Consider the following 16,880-nt stretch of genomic DNA (forward strand, 5'->3'; position numbering starts at 1 on the left):
CGGAATTATCCCACGTGTTGAATTTTTTGTCAGATAAGGCAGCGGACGGTCTGGCTTATCGATCGGTAAACAATTTTCGATCAGCCATTTCTGCGGGGCATGCCCAGGTAGACGGGAAACCGGTGGGTATGCACCCGGTAGTATGCAAGCTCCTTAAGGGAATTTGGGTTGCCAACCCACCTAAACCCAAATATACGGGTCTGTGCGACGTTTCTTTAGTCATTTCCTTATTTAACAAGTGGCCTGTTAATGCACTCTTATCTAGGAAACAGTTATCAGCCAAACTGGCTATGCTGCTTTGCATGTCGTCGTGCAGACGTTCATCGGATGTGAGAGCACTCGACGTTACAGGTAGAGTATTTACCCCTGAAGGGGTTTCATTCAATATTACTGGTCGTACTAAAACATTGTCACGTCATATTGATTATAATGCTTTTCCTGAAAATGAGAAACTATGTGTGGTACAATGTTTAAAGAAGTATGAAGACTGTACGAAGGCATTGAGCCCTCAAGGTTGTTCTCAGTTGTTGATTGCACTGCAGAAACCATTTAAACCAGTAGCGGCCGACACCATTGCCAGATGGATTCGTTTTATAATGCAAGAAGCTGGTATTGACATTCAAATATTTGGTGCTCATTCAGTAAGAGGCGCTATGGCGTCAAAAACATACATGTTGGGTTCTAACATTCAGGACATTATGCGTTGTGAAGATTGGTCCTCTGAGTCAACATTTAAGACATTTTAATATAAGCCGGTGGGTGATATTACTTCTGTGGTTTTTAATGAGCGTTAAACTAGCATAATCCTGTAATAGAATCAAAAATTTGCTAGCATTCGCACCAAGAATTTTCAATTCTATTAAGGACACGGAGGCGAGGATTAGGAGTAACAAGCTTGCCCACCCGTATATTCTGATGATGTTTGACTTTATTCAGTGGTTACGGTTGTTTCATTTCCTTTTTTCAGGATCAGACAAGAAGTCTGAATAAACGAAGATGGCTGGCAAGAGCCTACCCCTGAAGACCAATTATTCTTCCACGTTGGAGGAGATTGTACAGTTATTCAAGTTACCGTTTGGACTTGTGTTCACTACAAAGAAAGAGGATAATGAGAGCACGCAGAGGGTTCTTATGGACTGTGGGGGCGTGCCTATTTATGTGTGCATCATGGGCAATGTAGTTTGTTTATACTGTTATAAATGAAAATATGCATTTTCATTGGCTGCTGTGTTTTTGCAGTAAAGATTGAGAAGCATAATCCTCGCCTCCGTGTCCTTATTAGAATTGAAAATTCTTGGCGCGAATGCTAGCAAATATTTTACTCTTACCCATTCTGTGTCTATGGGAAAAGCCTATATATAGTACATATGGCCCTTAGTTTATTTTTCATGTTTAGCTTATCACCATCGTTGTGTAGGCGTAGGTTTGTTGGGCCTTTTCTTGTTTGGAAATTGGGCTTCTTTTTTTCAATCTTTCCGTTTCACTTCGAATCCAAGCCTCTCTCTGAGTTGAAAGCCCTCCTTACTCTACCAATCTATTTCCGAGCTTCACCCTGCAGCTAAGCAACGCAGGTTGGAAAGGAGGCGTGACACGCAAGGACAGCTTGCAACTTCCTGATCATATGCTTCTCTGTCAGAAAAGAATACTACTTTTGTGTTCAATACTGTGACAGTGGCCGGTCCGGTTCCTGTCAAAAATCAAGCCGCGCGTGAGGTAAGTGGTGCAGATTAGGAGTCATACGGGGAAGTCTCTGGCCTGCGAGGGGGGTCTGCTAAGCACGTACGTCTCACTACCTGTTGACTGTGAGGGGTCGTGCAAACGACGTTTTTCTTGCGAGGATGATTAATTTGAGGTCAGTAGATACATATGCTTTAGGTGGTTTAATACGATTTAAAGGAGGGTGATGCCTTCCAAATTAGAGTGAGGTACAATATGAGAGTTTTGTCGCATCAGGCTCCAGCACACTGTACACATAAGACCGATCAGCAACCTAACCAGCAGAGAGAGCCCTTGGGTAGGATTGTTTCTGGAAGGGAAGATGCGATACTTGATTCTCCACAGAAGGCAGTCGGAGAGGGAAAACCCCCTCCAGTACGTACATTTCAGTGAGAAATGTTAAAGGTACACATACTAACTACCCATAAACCTCACCTATGAAATACTACGGGCCACGACACATCCAGATTTCCTAAGTTGTACGTTGTTAAATGTGAATGATCTATACGTTTTTTTGTTTGCTTCCGGGTAATTGTAGTCGTGCCTTTAATATGATAAATGTAGCACCACGAATATCAGACGGCAAACAAATCTAGAAGGCATACTCGCCCTTACTTTCTGCCCATTACCACACGTGGGAGATGGCACAGCTCCAGCAACATGGTGAGTTGCCTGCATAAGAGTGAAATTTACCAAATTATCGGTGGATACCATTTCATATGAACAGTCCAATGGGGAGACTAGTGACGAGCGTGTTCCGCAGATTGTCTTTTACTCACAAATATGATCTTCCATGATAAAACCTTGGAATTAAATAACTCGCCCGAACTCATTAATTCTGCGTGGTGCTAGCCATCCAATGTTCGGTGACAAAGCTTGCCACCCATTGAAGCCCAAAAGCAGGAACGAAGACATAATAAAAACAGGAGAGGGACAATTTAGCATAGACAGTGTGCTTCAATGTCACTTCATCATAAGGTGTGTCACAACCATATTGGGGCCTCCATTATAGTCATGGGTCGATCAATCAATCATAGCATTTGTATAGCGCGCTACTCACCCGTGAGGGTCTCAAGGCGCTGAGGGGAGGGGGGGGGGGGGGGACGCTACTGCTCGAACAGCCAGATGATGGTCCAGGGTCTTCCATAGGTGAGTGGGCAGGGAGTTCCATGTCTTGGCCGCCAGGTAGGAGAAGGATCTTCCTCCGGTGGTGGACTTCCGAATTCGAGGGACGGATGCGAGGGCGAGGCTGGCGGAACAGAGCTGGCGGGTGGGTGTGTAGAAGGTGAGGCGGCTGTTGAGGTATTTCGGGCCCGTGTCGTGGAGAGCCTTCTGTGCGTGGGTGAGGAGTCGGAACGTGATCCTCTTGTTGACTGGGAGCCAGTGCAGGTCTCTCAGGTGGGTAGAGATGTGGCTGCGGCGGGTGATGTTCAGGATGAGTCGTGCTGAGGCATTCTGGATGCACTGCAGTCTCTTCTGGATCTTGGCTGTGGTTCCCGCGTAGAGGGTGTTTCCGTAGTCCTGACGGCTGGTGAAGAGGGCCTGTGTGACTGTTTTCCTGGTTTCGGTGGGGATCCAACGGAAGATCTTTCGAAGCATGCGTAGGGTATTGAAGCAGGAAGACGAGACGGCGTTAACTTGCTTGGTCATCGTGAGGGAGGAGTCCAGGATGAAGCCCAGGTTGCGTGCATGGTCTGTTGGTTTGGGTGCGGTGCCCAGGGCAGGGGGCCACCAGGAGTCATCCCAGGCGGAGGGAGCTGGTCCTAGGATGAGGACTTCCGTTTTGTCTGAGTTCAGTTTCAGGCGGCTGGTCTCATCCATTCTGCGACGTCTTTCATTCCTTCCTGGAGGTTGGCTTTGGCGGTGGCGGGGTCGTTGGTGAGGGAGAGGATCAGCTGGGTGTCGTCTGCGTAGGAGATGATGTTGAGGTTGTGCTGGCGAGCGATGGCTGCGAGAGGGCTCATGTAGACGTTGAAGAGGGTGGGGCTGAGCGAGGAACCTTGCGGTACGCCGCAGATGACTTCGGAGGCCATGGAGCGGAACGAGGGGAGGCGGACTCTCTGGGTTCTTCCGGTGAGGAACGAGATGATCCATTTCAGGGCCGCTCCTTGGATTCCGGTGTTGCTGAGGCGCTGTATCAGGGTGCGGTGGCATACGGTGTCGAAGGCAGCTGAGAGGTCCAGGAGGATGAGGGCCGCAGTTTCCCCGTTGTCGAGCAGGGACCTGATGTCGTCGGTGGCAGCGATGAGGGCGGTTTCGGTGCTGTGGTTTGCTCGGAAACCGGACTGTGAGAGGTCGAGGGATCCGTTGGTCTCGAGGAAGGCGGAGAGTTGTCTGTTGACGGTCTTCTCTATGACTTTGGCTGGAAAGGGGTTGAGCGAGATGGGGCGGAAGTTCTTGAGGTCCGTGGGGTCCGCGGTGGGTTTCTTCAGGAGGGCGCTCAGTTCGGCCTGTTTCCAGCTCTCCGGGAAGGTGGCGGATTCGAAGGAGCTGTTGATGACGAGTCGGAGTTGGGGTGCGATGATGGAGGCGGCTTTGTTGTAGACGTAGTGAGGGCAGGGGTCGGTGGGTGAACCGGAGTGGATGGTGTTCATCAGGCCTGTGGTGTCGTCTGTGCTGACAGAGGTCCAGGTGTAGAGGGTGGTGGTGGGTGTCGGTTCGGTGGTAGGGTTCGTGGTCATTGCGGTTGGAGTGCCAAAGCTGTTGTGTATGTCGGTGATCTTGCGGTGGAAGAACGAGGCGAGAGAGTCGCAGAGGTCTTGCGAGGGTGGGATGTCGTTGTTGCAGGCGCTGGGGTTGGAGAGCTCTTTGACGATGCTGAAGAGTTCCTTGCTGTTGTGGGTGTTGTTGTCCAGTCGTTCTTTGAATGCTGTCTTCTTGGTGGTGCGGATCAGCTGGTGGTGTTTGCGGGTGGCGTTCTTGGGTGAGGTAAAACCTTAGCAATGTGTATCAGTAAAAAACAAAATGTGTATCATGTAAGCATATAATTTACTGTGTGTAGTCTCCAGGGCTTTAAGTGGGATGAAAAAACTGGGGGGCTCTCAAAAGGGTGTGGGCAATGTAATTAGGGGCGTGGCTTGAACACACGTAAGGTAAAAATCTGTGCTTAGCATAGTGTGCCGCCCGTATTTTGCTGTTTCTGTCATTCCTTCCAGATATATGGTACAACAAGTAGCATCATACTTACAACAAGTCCAGGCTATTGGCTTTGTCAATGGTTGTTAGTTGCATAAGATAAATAAGCAGCAACTATGGCTTATATAGAATGTTAAAAAAGCTTCCACTTAAAGCCCTGGTGACAACACAACAATGTGCTGCTCTTGAGTTTCAAAAAGAGAAGGGAAATCCAGAGGGAAAATGACTCTCTTTAAAGGATTTCCCTTCCCCTTCAACCATTAACTGGTATGACGTCATACCTTAACTTCTTCACTAGTGAGAAATGAGCAGTGTGAGCACGCGCACATAGATGTGCGTGCTGTCACTGCACTCCGGAAAAAAACAGAATGCCTGTGCCAGGGAACAAAACAAAGCCCGATAGAGACCTGTCTTGAGGCCCCCTTTAAAAAACTGCCAGTGCTCAGCACCAGCGAGACCCAGCCCACTTAAAGCCCTGGTAGTTTCCTATATAAACCACGTGCAGGGGTCTATAAGATTTATGATCATTATTTGTTTTTTTTGGTGCTCTGAAGAGGCTTCCTGATTGTTTGAACACTATAAAAAAAGAAACTATGTATTATCCCAAATTGAAAAGTGGAAAGAACATTAAAGTTATTTTACTAATGTAAGTTGCATGCTCATCAGTCTGCAGCAGAGGAAGAAGGGCCCTTTTCTATCTGTCCATAGGAGGAGGAAGGAGCGTCTGTCTGTGTAGAGGAGGAAGGCCTCTGTGTGTGCAGTTTTCTTCTATTTCGGATACTCACAGTGAGGCTCCAAATGTGCACTTGCCCTCCCCCCCCCCCCCCCCCCCCCCCCCAGGAGGAAGAGAGAGTCTGGAAATGTCTGTACAGGTTTATGGTCAATGAACCTTGGCCACCAGCAGAAATACCGGCAGCACAGCAGGAGCAGTGGGGGACTTCAAGCCCCAGGAAGCCTTGCTCTCTGGTTTGAGGAGGGGCTGCCCTACGTGCTAAAAATACCAATGTCTTCCTGCTGCCCAGGCACTAACACCGGCAGCCCCACGGGAGCAGTGGGGGACTTCAAGCCCAGGAAGCCTTGCTCATAGTTGGAGGAGGGGCTGCCCGACGCGCTAAAAAGCGCCAACGTCTTCTTGCTGCGTGGGCCGTGCCAGGGCGAAGCCTGGCCCAAGGGCAGGCCCGTCCTTGTCCGTCATTGCCAGGAAGAGGCAGGGCCACCTTATGATTTGAGGGCCGACTAACTGTGAGTTCAATCTACCCTGACCCTGATCTTAATTGCGTTCTTGATCGCATATATGATTTTCTTGTTGAATGCGAAGATATTTCAACCCCATAAGCAGATTTACCCCTGACCCCTTGTCACGCTTGCCCTCCCTGCTCACCCAATAACGCTATTAATGCTAAGTCTTGCCAGCCTAAACATATACCACCTATGTTTAGAAAGCCTAAAACACGTAGCACCAAAAACTGGTCTCCTTACCATTTATTAGTGTCTCACACATTCAAACGATGTTGTAAAAGAGGCTGAGGAAGTGATAAGTTCCGAACCTCCTCCTTGGGTTTCTGACAATCCTTCAGTTGATACTAGTTTAGCTACTGATCTTATACTTTCAAATCGGTTTCTCCCACTCCCGCACATGCATGAGTCTCCGTGATAGTGGGAATGGACCTAGGTGAGTCCCACAGTATAGATAATAGGAGTCCGGAAACAAGAGTTGATATTGGGCCCGAGATACTCTAGTACGCTCCATATGCAAGATTGCCACCACTGATCAGGTCTTGAGGGGTCAAGATTCTCTTTAGATCATAGTTGATCTGAGGTCCGAGGTGGACTTTCTGAAAAATGCCGTCCAAGAGTTAACGGATCAAATTAAGTTGCTAATAAATAAAGGTGCCACTGAAGCCCAACCTTTTAAGCAACCTCCTGCAAAATCTTTAACCTGCACTACTACTACTGATAACTTGATGGCTCCAATTCCCGGACTGGTTGCAACCTCCACCCACAAGAACCCCTCTGACTCTATGCCTAGGGATATTACGTCCGATGTTAGTATTGCCTGCAGACACACACCAGGCCTGTTGCAAACCAGTGGTCTCCCAGTAAAGTCCCCCCCCCCCCCCCCCCGTCCCCCCTTTGATGCTCGGTTCCGTCAAGCCATTCATGGCAGGCAAGTTGCACCATAAGGGTACCCCCCCCACAGGGTATTTTTCGGACTAATGTTCCACGATTATCAACATCCATGTGTTATGAAAATGAAGATTCCCTTATTAATAAAAGTATACAGTGTATACGAAGTGTGAGGTGGTGTCGCTCAATAATCATAGAGGACATCTATGAGGACAAAGGATTAATGGAGTTAATTCCTTATCACACTCTATAGAGCTGCTTTTTGGTTATGCAAACCTTGCCCACGATTTAATCGCATTCGAAGCTAGGTTCAATCCTTCTGCTCACACAGGGATAAAATATCGTCCACTAACGTGCCCACTGTTGCCACCTATTCACGGTCTGGCACATCAGCAGAGCCCTGGATCGATTTGCGATGCAAATGATTGACTTGCATACCAAACTTCGTCATCAGGCTCTATGTTACTTCCTTCCAATCTATTCTCTCATCCTCTTGAGACCACCTACCCTAATGCTTCAATTTTACCCATAGTCACTGCGACCGACGAAGGGTGCTTGACCGCATCCAGTGGCCACAGTGAGGAGGGCAACCCCGCGGGACTCCGGATTGGATCTCAGGGAGGAGTTATGGAAGTGGCTGTTAACCCCATAGTTTTAGGTAATAGGGATCACACCACCACACTCACCCTACTGTCATGGAATGTTGCTTGGGTGAGGAACAAAACTCACACTTGCCCATTGAATCCAATGCATAGAAAATCATGACATCTGCATTCTACAAGAAACAAGGTCCCTTTCGCCCATTTTTATCCCTGGGTACATCACACACCATCGCCCTGCGATCACTAACAAATCTGGGCTCCCAGCTGGGGGTTTACTGATTCTAATCAAAATCAAATCTGGGCGCCCAGCTGGGTGTTTACTGATTCTAATCAAAATCAATCTTCACTGTTCTGTCAAAGTACTCAAGACTAACAGCCCAGATATACTAGCTGTCCATATAAGGCGGAGGATGGTTTGATGGTGGATCTTTTCAAACTGTACGCCAGAGGGACAAAAGCGGGAAGCACTTCATCCACCCTCCAGGAGTTGAAGAAGATTTTAGACGCAAGAAATACCCAAATACCATTAATAGTTGCAGGAGACTTTAATGTCACCTTCAAACCACTTGGGCAGGTGGGCCTGTGTAGGGAGGAGGAGGAGGAGTTATGGCTTATTCCCTTTTGGACCCTACTCCTATTAAGAAATGGTCCCAAAAGACAGCAGCTCGAAGCAATAACCCTCAAATTTGGTTTGAGGGCTTCCAATGGGTGAACCAACTCTGATAAGTCAGGAGCAAATACTTTTAATCAGACCACCAATATAAGCCAAATTGATTATTTTCGGTTAGATTTGAGACTATGGCCCAAAGTTATTGACATGGTTGTAGGGTCCACTATGGGCAGTGAGCATAATCCCCTCGAGCTAACTCTAATCTTTCCTTGGGCTAGACGCCTACATTCCTTTGTGAGTACTCAGGTCATCAGGGGGGTTCATTCCACCAACGATAATAGGTGCCTTTAATGGGCACGTGTAGCAATGGACCCAGAGAAGTTAGACCTAATTAACACCAACTTGAAGGCTAGCACTAGACTGATGCTCAGTCTGCTTGAACCTCCGGGTGATCCCGCCAAGATTGCTGACTGTCACACTAACTTTTATAACTTGCTGGCTACTCATTTTATAATACAAAGGCGCTCACAAGGGGTGAAAAAAGCCCCAAATCTCAGTTTGCTTGGTACACGCATGAGTGCGGGACATTAGAAGCCAACTGGCCACTGCAATTCGTTCAATAATGTGATCCAAGTGAGGGAAACCAGGCGATCCTACAAATAAGCGATTTAGAAGGCCAAAAAGGATTGGGAAATGGAGCGTTGGTCACTGATAAGTGATGCTTGTGCGAAAAAAAGATACACAACATTTCTGGCTTCTAGTAACTGGGGGAGAGGAAAATAGGTCCCAGACACCAGACAATAATATTGCTGTTGAGGAATGACATCATCATTTCACGTCTCTATATACTGGGGAGCCTGTCAGTGCTAACGAAGACCCAACAGTCGTTTATGATTGTCCTGAGATTTATGGGTTTTTCACCCTAACCGAACTAAGATCCAGTATTAATGCAATTATTAGATCTAAAGTCCCCGTACCGGACGCCATCCCTGGTGACTTATTTCTCAGCAACGTTTAGAATTGGTCATTGTATATTCTGATCCTGGTCAACGGAATAGCTGTTGGCTCTGCAATTCCATCCTCATGGAAAGGGGCTAAGTTAATCCCAGTGTTTAGGAAGGGTGATCGCTCACTGCCTTCTAATTACAGACCCAATAGCCTGATCGACAGTGCCCAAAAGGTCTTTGCCCGAGCACTTCTTCTGAGAAGTTAGCCTGGTATATGATGTCCACTAGTTCTAGTGGGCACCTTGCACCAGTCTAATCGACCTTTATTGATGGTAGGTTATAAAGTCAACCTTATAGAATGCTGTCCTTAGTGGTAGCTGTGGAGAGCAGCCTTCGGGCTAAGACTTGGAGATGAGATAGGCACGTTGTTTTACCATTTATAATCTCTTGAATACCAAATGAAAGCACACCACACAAGGTATATATCAAATATATATGTAGTTATTCTAAACACAACCCCTGTGGACTCTTTATGAGGTCAGAGGTAAAAGTACAATACAAGGAACCTAATTAGAATACTATAAGTTGCACAGTATACGTTTTGCCCTAGGGGCCTCACAAACCATATACTAAAATAGTTGTATAAGAACCACGTGAGGAATAGAAAGCAGGCCTAGGGCCTGTGGAATTGCTGGAGCTACTCAGGACAACCAAAGGTTAGGATGTAGGAGGGCCACAGAAGACGCGTGCAGTGTCTAAACACAGCTGCGGGGTATCATTGACTTTCTATGGGGATCAAACAAGTTAGAATTATAAAGAAAAAGGGTACAAGGAGGTGAACTGCGATGGAACGCTTTTAGACTAGGACACTCGGAGAGTCAATACCCACAGGAGCACCGGAGTACTCGTGTGACCTCACCCAGGGAAACCCGGTGCATAGGTGTCTTTTCGTGTCGAGTTTCGTCGTCGATTCCAGTGGAGAGCTGCGAAGAAGTGCTGCAGGCGACCAGAGGAAAAGTGTCCGGGTGGATCCAAGGGTGGATTGGAGATGTGAAGAACCTGAAAGCAGAGGAGACAGAGTCTGGGCCACTAGCCAGTGACCAGGACGGCGATAGAAAGATGGCACCAGATGTCGGGGATTTCAGGTGAAAAGGTAAAGTTTGTCTCTTCAGCCACAAGGTCCAAGAGGCGTTGACGACGACCAGGAGCTGGATTCGAGCTGTCCAACGAAGGATCTAGTTGACTGCAGTTTCGGTATCCGGATTGGACCCAAAATGCCTTGGCAAACGCAACCCACACAGGATGTCGAGATTGGCTTCGGGGCAGACCAGCAAGGTCTGTGGAACTTCTCCTTTGCAGGGAAGTTGGAGCAAGCCTGGAGCAACCAGAAAAGCAAGTTGGAACAAAGGTTAGTCTTCTTGGGGGCTCAATATCCAACGGACTACGAACCGCGAAGACGCGTCGAGCTGAAATTCACAAAGCGGGCCCATGGGACACTCGTGGAGTGTGGGCCTCTGAGCTTCGGTGCAAAAGGTGCTTGGGGCTGGGGCTTCAAGCACCCCAATGCACAACTTTGGGATACCTCGGGAAGTCAGTGCAGGTAACAAAATGCAGGATGTCCAGGAGTTCCGGTCCCACGTCTCTCGTGTCCGCCACGGGTCTCCGCTTTGCTGTGAGTGAAGGTTGGGGTCAGAGATGTCTGGAAGTCCGTGTCCTGTGTCGCAGATTCTTTGGGATCCGGTGGGAGCCTCGAAAATGCAGACCGGCAAAGATGCAGTTGGTGCCTGTTTGAACAGGGTGGTCACTCCTTGACCACAAGGGAGATTTCTTCCGCCTTCCGGCCGATATGGAATGTCGTAGGTCCAGGATATATGTTACAGAGTTTCGTCCAGGGTAATCTAAAGTCCTAGGGACTGGGGTTCTGTACTTAAAGCAAGTTTAGGGGTTCGTCTAACTCTAAGGTCCCTCCTATGGGTGGACCTGGGGTGGGGGTGGTTACACCCCTTCCCCTTTGTCCAGTTACATGCCAGAGCTGGGGCTGAGTGCCCCAGCAACCGGGTTGAACTGGTAAATGCATGGAGCACCTTTTGTGCCCCAGGTAGTGTCTGGAAAGCATTTACTGAATGCAGCCCTCCCTGCCCCAATACACTAAGAGCCTGTCTGGGGAGGTGCCAGCACCTCCCTGGATAGGAAACCCATTGTCCAGGCTTCACCTGCCAGTGTTTCGTCCATCAGCAGGAGGGCAGACTCGTGTCTGTGGCAGCAGCATCCATTTTGTGATGCTGAGGCTCTGTTTAACTTTAACCGGGTAAACCAGTAACTACATGTCTTCTCCCTCTAGAAGGGTGGAATGCTACCCCCACCGCCAGGACTGGCGCGGGGTAGTATTCCAAAGTGTTTGACACCTTACACAACATGTTTTGATGAAGCCAAACCAAAGTTAGCATTAACCGCGAGGATTATAATGCACTTAAGAGTATATGGTATGGCTATATCATAGAACAGCTAGAAGGAGATGGTTCCGAAAGCTGCAGAGGGGCTCAGCCCATGCTAGGGTACCCTCTCACATAAAACCAAGCACTCCGCCTCCAGGATTGTCAAGGCCTGCCATAGGAGTGGCTTATAGGTGTATATGTGTCTATATATGTATATAGATATAGGTTTTCATATCTAAGTAAGGGGTGATTACACCACCTTACCCAGGCTGTAAGAACAGACCTGTGGTGTCAGTTTGGAAGGCAAACCAGGGATGGCATAATACATGCTGCAGCCCCTGGTAGGCCTAGGGTTCACCTATGCCCTGGGTACCTATGGTACACCATACAGGGGCTCACAAGGGTGACCCAGTAACCAATCTGGTATGTACCTAAAGTACATGGTATCAATTTAGAGAGAGAACAGCTGGGTGACAACCTTACTTTTTGCAGACACTCTGATAGTTTCTAATACCCAGAGTGGCCTGCAATCCCTTCTGAAACGGTTCGAGTCCTTTTGCGCGCTAAGAGGTCTTGAGATAAACACTGCAAAGATCAAGCTCTTAATGATGAACCCTCACTGATCCTTTAAGGGGAAGTTGTTTCTAGAGGGGAAACCTCTAGAGAGAGTGAATACCTTTGACTATCTGGGTGTCACTCTCTCTGACAACCTTTCCTGGAGACATCATGTTAAGAGGCAGAATCTCGAGCGAAGACGTATCTCAGGGGCTCTGATCAAAGAGCATAAGATTTCATCGAACAAGCCAATAGCTGCCCCACTATGCATTTATGATCTCAAAGCAGGGGGAGCAGCTTTCTAGGGGCGGAATTCTGGTGGTTTGAAAAGCTTGATTCACTCTTAGTCTAAAGATAGAGAAGCCCATAGGATCTTGCTTAAAAATTATAAACTCGAAGTCATTAAAACCAAGCAGGAATACTTCACGGCACTCACCTCCTCAGTGTCATCTCCTAGAGATCTATTCAGGATTGTCGATTCCCTCACGACACTCCAGACACCGGATCCTGTGGTTGCCTCCCAGGACCTGTGCAATAAGATAGCGGCCTTTTTCCAGTCTAAAATCGCTGACATTTACACTGCTCTGGAGGTCCAAAAATCCCTTACCACCGTCCCTCTGCTGCCTGTCCTCTCTGAACCCAGCGTTGCGGTATCCTCTCCGCCTCAGGAATTGACCTCCTTTCCTCCTCTTTCCAGTCAGGATCTTGAAATCCTGCTCGATAAAACTAAATCTGGCTCTCCGCTGGATGCCTGCCCGCTAAAGATCCTCAAGCAGTGCAGAGAATCTCTCCTTCCTCCTCTGGTTGACATCATGAACAGAGCGATGAAGGAAGGCATTTTTCCCCAACAGTGGAAAAATGCTGTTGTAAAACCTTTGCTTAAAAAGCCTTCTCTGGACCCCGGGGTGCTAAAGAACTTTCGCCCCATTTCACTGCTCCCGGCTCCCGCAAAGATGCTTGAAGCCTATTTAAATAAACATCTGGCGGCATTTGTGGAGAGTTCGGGCTGTTTGGATCTTTCCCAGCATGGGTTCAGGAGGGAACATAGCACCGAGTCTGCCCTCACCATAGTGCTGGATACCATCTGCACCAGAGTTGATGAGGGTCAGACCTCCCTCCTGATCCTGTTAGACCTTACTGCGGCCTTCGACACCCTTTCTCCTGCGGTATTAACATCTCGCCTTAGGGAAATTGGTGTCTGCGGGTCTGCTTTGGGACTTCTTTCCTCCTTTCTCGAACACAGAGAACAAAGGACAATGCTGGGCTCATTCCTATCTCCATCCCTGTCTGTGCAATGTGGGGTCCCTCAAGGGTCAGCGCTTAGCCCTACCCTTTTTAATATCTACGTGACCCCCCTTGCCAGACTTATTAGATCTTTTGGGATGGAGGTAGTGTCCTATGCGGACGACACCCAGATCCTAGTCTCTCTCTCCCAGCCAGCTACGTCAACTGCCGCAAACTTTAGATCTTGCATGGAGGCAGTTGGCCAGTGGATGATCCACAATTCACTCAAGCTGAATGGGGAGAAGACAGAGGTGATGGTTTTTGGTGGAAAGGAATCGACCTGGTCGGCGGAGTGGTGGCCGGACTCGCTGGGTGCATGTCCCAAGCCCACCCAGTCAGCCAAAAACCTGGGAGTTATGATCGACCCCAACCTCAGTATGTGCCAACAGGTCAACAGGACTGTTTCGACCTGCTGGGGGATTATTCACACACTGAGGAAAATCAGGCACTTCCTGTCACCCCAGGCAAGAAAGCAACTTGCTGTTGCCTTCTTGGGCTCGCGTCTGGACTACTGCAATGCGCTGTATGCAGGGTTGAACAAGAGTCATCTACAGCGCTTGCAGGTGGTCCAGAACGCAGCAGCGAGATTTGCCCTTGACCTACCCAAGCGTGCCTCTGCCACTGAAGCCCGAAAACAACTGCACTGGCTCCCCGTTGAATACCGGATCCGTTTCAAATCCCTGTGCCTGGTGTACAAAGCTCTTGCTAAACCCAACCCCACAAGTTTGGGATCCATTCTCTCTCGGCACAACCCTAGTAGAAATCTTCGCTCCGGTCACAAACTCCTCCTTTCTGTACCTCGTGTCAGAAAAGTAAGATGGGGAGGTAGGGCCTTTTCCTTTTTGGCACCCAAGTGGTGGAATGCCCTCCCTCTAGAAGTAAAATCTAGCCCCTCTCTGCAAGCGTTTAGGTCTGCGCTCAAGACCCATCTTTTCATACTTGCTTACCCCTAGTGGCATTCTGCATTAGTGGCACTCCATTTTCTGTATATTTTCTGTTTTTTGATTTGGATAGGCGCCTTGATACCTTCGGGTTTAGTCTGCGCATTACAAATTGCTTAATAAATAAATAAATAAATAAATTAGTGACCAAAAATACATTCTTGAGATCACTTTGCTCTCTCCCACAGAGTACCCCCCTGCAACCAATGAGATTAGACATGGGCAGATTTTCGATTGTACAAAAAGCACAGCTACACCCTCTGCTCTTTTGACTGTGTTTAAAAAACACTCCTGAGCTGCACCCATATGATGCTGCTTTGAACGAGGTCTATGCATTGGATCGCTATAAGAAAACTGGCTGGCTAACCAGGGTGAAAATGTTGATGTCCATTCTAGGAATGGGAGGATCATGGGATACCAATACTCCAGAATCTCTTCCAAAAAAAGGCCAGGTCAAGAAATATTACTGGGACTGGGTGGCACAATCCCTTATTTTCCATCCATCCGGGAGTCACTTGACCCTTGATTTCATGGAGTTCAAGATGGAAGGCTCATTCGAACAATATTGGGAGGTTATCACAAATCGCCAGGATTGGAAACTCTACATGCAGTTTAGATTTGGTTCCCTTCCTGTTAACACTTTCGTTGCCTCCTGGTGCCAGCCTTCTCCAGATCCCAGCTCTGTCCAGGCTGCTCTCTTGCAGCGGAGTTCATCAGTCACCTTTTTTCTGCATGTCCTATGTATTACTATTTGAGCTGTAGGTGGATAGCTCCTGCTTGTAGACAGCTAGGTACACGCAGTTACAGTGATGAGTTGTGTATCCTAAAATCTGATTATAGCATATTAATTGTCTATGCTGTTGCTAAATTTGTAGACAAAATGTGGATCAGTAAGAGGTATGCATTGACCACGCAATTGATGTAACTTTTATGCTTTTTATTATTCTTAAATGATTTTATATATTTATCTGATTGACTTTGAACTAATCTTAGAACTGTACACGCATGACGGGTCATGCCTTTAAATCTTACGGTATAGACTTTTGCTGATACAGTTCTTAGATATACTCTTAGCTGTTTTATTACTTTTTAAAACTCTGTTTTATTATTGGCTTTGGATGGTCTGAGCTGAACTAGCTTTCGGAAATTTGTAATAAAAATAAAATTGCGGTCTCTTGGCGTTTGTTACTTTATTCGATGAAAATTTCATCATAAAAGTGTACAATTTATACAGTACATTAAAAATAAAAGAGTAAAAGAGCAGGGGCCCACCAAATCTTATATAAACATACATCATCCCTTACTACTCAATTTTGTTTAAAATTGCTAAGATGTAAATGTCCAGCACAATTAAAAAGCTAAAAAATGCAAGGACCGCCAATCCTATGTAAACATACAACATCGCATACAACTCGATTTATACAATTGCTAAATTGTACAATGAATCGTTGTCAAGAGAGCCATTAAAAGACATATCCTGCCATGGGGCCAGCTGGTGGTTGGGTGGGGTGAGGGGTGAGCATGGACTGCCTTATACGTGTCTGCCACGCACTACCCAGATATTTAGCTACCCCACACACCATAGCAATGGAGGACGTATCAGTGCAGAGGACCCGAAGGGCCATTTTGTGACATCTAAGACCCAGCCCCTTACAAAGTGGTTTTGATCATATCTTCCTGGCAACCCTATATGACGGGCAGGCAAAGAAAAAATGAGCCACAGACTCGTTGGGGGCTGCACAACCGGGGCAAGCTTTTTGTAGAACACCCGGATCTTTCCACCCAGAAGAAAAGTCATTCACCGGTAGGGTCCCAAGCCTCAGTTTTAGGTAAAGTGATCTGTCCAGTGGTTTCTCTATGTAATCAAGGAAGGGTTCGAGTTTTCTTGTCCATTTGATCTCCAGAAAACGCTGGGAGAGAGGGCCCCCTTCACTTCTGTGTATGGCCATCTCCTGTACCCACTCCCAATAGATCTTCTTGATCACTACCTTGGGCGGCGGTGTTTGGCTCAAACATGCTTCACTTAGGCCCAGTTGCACAACCAGCTGTCTAAGGTTACACAACCACTTAATCTTATTGCCTGTGTTGAGGAGAATAAGTTTGGCTGGAACTGCAGCATAGTTATGGAGCTCCTGTGTCCTTCTCAGATGCACCCAAAAGAGAAGTGGGCACAGACGCACTATATCTTTAATGAGGCGCCTGCCTAGGTCTAACCGTAATGGAATTAATGGGGTGGAGACTGGGAGGGCCACCAGATTTCTCATGAACTTATTTTCAGACGTGGCTAGCTCTGTTATATTCTCAAACTCCCACAGCTCAGAACCATATAATGCTGCCGGCAATACTTGACCATCATAGATTGCAAGAGTCGGTGCCACAGGTTTACTAATCGACTCCCGCTGTTCCCTTAAGACCACCCCCAAGACTCTTTTGTGGTTTAATACCATTTTGGCCAAATGTCTTTCCATTTCATCCGGCTGTTTACCCTTACACCCAGATAGTCAAAGGAATCGACCAGCTCCAAGGGA

General features: G+C 47.6%; 1 protein-coding gene across 1 annotated transcript in view; it reads left to right on the top strand.

Moving 5' to 3' along the window:
- The first annotated feature begins 1,557 nt into the window (after positions 1-1,557).
- LOC147708403 (presenilin-2-like) overlaps positions 1,558-16,880 on the top strand; it is a 448,344-nt gene continuing 433,021 nt past the window's right edge. The window contains exon 1 of the mRNA XM_086927117.1: positions 1,558-1,713. The gene's annotated coding sequence lies outside the window, so the exon portion shown is untranslated. The remainder of the gene's footprint in view (positions 1,714-16,880) is intronic.

Source organism: Lissotriton vulgaris, chromosome 6, assembly GCF_964263255.1.
Source record: "Lissotriton vulgaris chromosome 6, aLisVul1.2, whole genome shotgun sequence".
Taxonomy (NCBI): domain Eukaryota; kingdom Metazoa; phylum Chordata; class Amphibia; order Caudata; family Salamandridae; genus Lissotriton; species Lissotriton vulgaris.